Here is a 4,451-nt window from a genome sequence, read left to right as displayed (position 1 = left end):
TGTGCTCTTTTGTTGCCGACTGCAGTTACTGGTACCCTTTTACTCCTCTACTAGATCACTAAGGCACGCTTTGCCGCGCCCGTCCATTATAAAGAAAAAATATGGTAATTTTTTAAGAGAAAAAAGAGCAAATTACAATGCCTAGATATAGGTGGTGGGGCATAAAAGATTTGAACGTGGAAAATACTTCATTGGTGGTGAAAAGAAAAAGTCAATATAAAAAAGACCAGAAATACATCACGTCTTATTACTGTTTTTTATCTGTGAGCATAGAAAATTCTTCCCTTTGTATACTTGTGTGTGAAAGTATTATGATTTCTTCACTGAATCAACTTGCATGTGCTTCCACTTTAACATGAATCAACTTGTCAAAAGACACATTGATAATTACGAAATTTTGAATATTTGTTTATGCATGTGTACATTTTTTCATGGAAAGGCACAATATAATACATAAAATACACCTTAAGAATGTGGCAACTATCAAGTGATGATTGCTTCAAGTACTCCATATTCTTGCAGGTGCATTAGAGAGAGTAGTGAAAGAATATGTGCTTGTAGGTGTAGTACTGTATGTAATATTGTAATGACGTGAAGTACGTTGGACTGCTTGAAAACAAATCTTATATGTGAAAACGAGAGAGAAGCAACTTGATCATAAATCATAATCATCTAATAAATGAAACCTGGTGGACTACAAAAGTAGATTCCCCGTAGACTAAGAAGCTACAATGAGTTCAATGTTTTGTACATTCAAGATATAGTAATGATTACATACATTGAGAATGCCGTTGTAGAGGGGACACTTCAAAGTTTGGTCACCAAATATCTTTGTGTAAGTCAGCTTGCATGAGATCCAGAAACCCTGTGCAGATTCATAAGATAGAAGGCGTGCAATGGAAAAATTAAAATTATTCTGATAGAAATTTATGAGTTGGGGAGTGTAGGCAAATGGAATAGAGTACTGAATTTAGCATTTGAACATCAGTACAATCTGTAACTTGAAGTGAAACTCCATCTATAAATTTGGGTGCCGCTATGATAAGAACAATTGGAGGCAGACATAAGAAAACTTCGTTACAAGCCAGCTACTTGTTTTAAGTAATTTTTTTGCAGCACCGTCTACCTGCCAAATGGGTAATTATGACATCCTCATATGATGATCTAAATTCACATAATAAACAACCGTGTCAGTTCAAGTAGCAACATCAAATGCAAGGGAAGAATCCGATTCAAATATACAGCAGAAAACAAACAAAATATTAGAAAGAAGAGCATCTAAAATTAAGTCTAATGTTTTAGAAAGCTAGATTCAATATCTTGAGAAACAAAAAATGTAAGTATATTGCTGGGCTATTAATAGTTGCTGAAGCTAATTGAATTACTTTGTAGATGTGGAAAGTAATCTCTACTTATAGTACGCATTTAGATAAATCATTGATGGCATTTGTAAGCTAGAACAAATATATTAGATAAAAAATGGTGATATAATATTTTTTGGACAAAGCTATTATTCCAAGCAACATGACACGCTACTATATACTTGCATGCCAGCTAGCCTGCTACCTTGTACTGAGAACATTGCTACCATGAAGCATCTGCTCTAATAAAAAATAGCACACAACGCAAAGGAAATCGACAAAAGAAAAGCACAAGTTATCATCGTACGAGAAAATTGCGAATATATCCAAGGACATGGCAATTATTAACAATGTTCTAGCAATCAGAATTCATTACATCATATATATAAATAAATTGCAGTTGTTTTACATAATAATTATTTAATAATTAGCAATAGAAATTACTATGATATGATTTGCCTTATTTTTGATTTGGTGATTTTGGTACCAGCTTAACTTGGTAAACAGAACCTGATCTCTTCATGATTAACGTCTCACTGTTATCATTATATTAAACTTTCTCTTTAGCACATTGATCTCTTCCCCTGACAAGCAAGCAAAAAAATAAAAATAAACCACATGTTAACATCATTTGAGTACCTTCAAGGCTGCCATTGGTAATATTTAACTTCAGAAGCCCTGTAAAGAATAAAACCAATAAAACCAATATCCGGGAAACCATAACGCAAAAGGGAATGTAAAAGAAAAGAAAAAAAAGTTGTAAGAAATAAAGGGTGCACATGTTACTAATGGCAGCGCGTATGTTCTAGCTCTAACTTTCAAACATTATGTAATTTGTATCGCACCATTGTCATAGACCTACAATTTGAGCACTTTTTAGCTTGCAGTATCAACAATAGCAAAAGGAATGAAATGTAAACAGTCTATCCAAGGAAGTCTTTTTAAAATTAGTGTTAAATATGTAACCACAAACTTGTCTGAAAGCAGCAAACTGAATAAACATTACATTCATACCACTGTAGCAAGTGCAACCACAAGTTAGTTTCAGGATGATCTTGTATACTACTATGCTAGTTACTTGGGCTTTCTTATATATGCACCCTTTATGTAGTTTATATGCCTCAAATGGATTACACATGAGAAGAAACTATGATTTTGAAAACATAAGCCGTGCTTTTCTACGTCCGTTCATTTTTGACAAAATGAGAGTACAAAATTTTAAGAGAAAACGACTGTACAAATAACTGTGAATTTTTTTGAAGTGCATTGCCCCAATTTGTAGCATTGACTAAAAAATATTCAGAATAACTCTTACAGAAAGGGCACTTCCAACATCTGTAAAATATCCTAGTGCAAGCTAGCTTGTAGGGAATTTACAAATCCTTTGAAGATCCATAAAACAAAAGGTTTATAAGAAAAAGAACATACATATATATGATCATGAGAGAGAAATACTCCATCTTATCCCTTTTAATACTAAATCCGAGTCAATTAAAAGGGATCGGGAGGACTATGAGGTCTAATGTGAAGTAGGCAAATGACATTGAATACTGGATTGAATATCTGAACAAATAAATATAACATCACAGACTCATACAAAAAATGATAACGAATAAGGACCTTATCTTGACGGCAGCAGTAAATCATTTGTTGTTTGCATAGTGAACCATATGTCCCTTTTCCATACAAAAGCTAAAACAATTATACATGCAAAAAAATGTGTTAGCATAAGAGAAGAACAATCAGTGCTCCATATTATCCTACTCCCTCCGATCCAAAATAATTATCATAGATTTAGGCAAAATGTTTGCCTAAAATCTGTCCAGATTCATTGAACCGGCAACAACTAATTTAATCAGAGCTAGTACAAGAACTGACTTGTGCTACATAAACTGATAAAGTGAATTAATAAAGCATATTTTACCTCATCGCCCATCTTTTCCAGAGTTTTACACCTGCAGCTGTATCATTTTCTAAAGAGAAAGTGAACTTGGCGAATCCATATCATTTGGACTTCCTAGTCCCGAGATGCCAAATTACTACCACTGTACGACACATCCACCAGAAACTGAATACAAGGCATAAACACGGAGAAACTGATTTAGCAAATCTGACCAACAACAGCGTGTGGATAGAATCAATAGTTAAATTTGCTAGCTTCCGGTAGTAATAGAGGCATGGAGCAGCGCGTTGAGGCTAAAACGGAAGACTGATAAGGTTCAGATTGAGACCAAGTTGCAAGAGGGCAAACCAATTCAATTTCAAGTTTTCTTCTCGCTCTTCAGCACATACCACCATGCGCCATCATATGGATCCACGGTTTTGCACCACTTGATTGTGACCGCTCGCACGCGCAGCCGCCATGGCGTCGCCATTGGAAGCTTTTCGCGCATTTTTTTCTGTGTGGAGCAGCAGGTTGCCGGCGCTACCACCACAAATCGAGGTTAAGTGCGCACAAGCATGCCCGATGAGTCTGTGCGCTGGGCGGCTACTGCGAGCGTGGGAAGGAGATGCGTCGCTCGCCGTCATCCGCGTGCAAGAGGAAGAGGAAGAGGAATAATTAAGAGAGGGTTGCGATGGGAATAGGGAGGAGGAAAGGCCAGACGGAAGAAGTAAAGTAGCGAACGGGCCTCAGTACACATTATCGGCCCGATTAACCAGAGAACATCCAGCTCGGGCCGCGGAGTAGCAGCCCAGCAACGGTGAGTAATGTATGAATCGGTACCAGTGACTGTTCGGTATGATAAGAAAGATCTGGAGCGTACATACAGGGGATTGGACGGCTTAGAACGTCCGAGCGCTGTGGTGAGCTCCTGGTGGTTCCATTATACTGTTAACTAATATAAGGTTACTCTTAACTGTCGACTAAGTATGTCACATTTCTTTCTCCGGGATGCTCATTGCTTTGATATTTGTCTTCCTATCTCAGAGGATTTAATTAATGTGCTCAAGCGTGAGTTGCTACTTTTGTTGTTGCATTTTTTTTTTGGTTCCTGTTGTTTTGTTGGTCTAAATGTTTGCTGATAGGCTTGTGCTTTTTGCATCTTCTTGTCTTACGGTGCTTGTCAACACCCGGATTTTTTAGTCCAG

At 36.8% G+C, this 4,451-nt stretch overlaps 1 long non-coding RNA gene across 1 annotated transcript; it reads right to left on the bottom strand.

The window, feature by feature from the left end:
* Positions 1-2,648: 2,648 nt before the first annotated feature.
* On the bottom strand, positions 2,649-3,889 carry LOC124655418. The gene is made up of 3 exons (XR_006988671.1): positions 3,613-3,889; positions 3,286-3,429; positions 2,649-3,053 (listed from the first exon to the last, which is right to left on the bottom strand). It is a non-coding gene; the product is annotated as an uncharacterized LOC124655418 (long non-coding RNA).
* Between the last annotated feature and the right edge of the window lie 562 nt (positions 3,890-4,451).

Source organism: Lolium rigidum, chromosome 5 (genome assembly GCF_022539505.1).
Source record: "Lolium rigidum isolate FL_2022 chromosome 5, APGP_CSIRO_Lrig_0.1, whole genome shotgun sequence".
Classification (NCBI taxonomy): Eukaryota; Viridiplantae; Streptophyta; class Magnoliopsida; order Poales; family Poaceae; genus Lolium; species Lolium rigidum.
The sequence above is the reverse complement of the archived record's forward strand: the minus strand, read 5'-3'. Positions and strand labels throughout refer to the sequence as shown.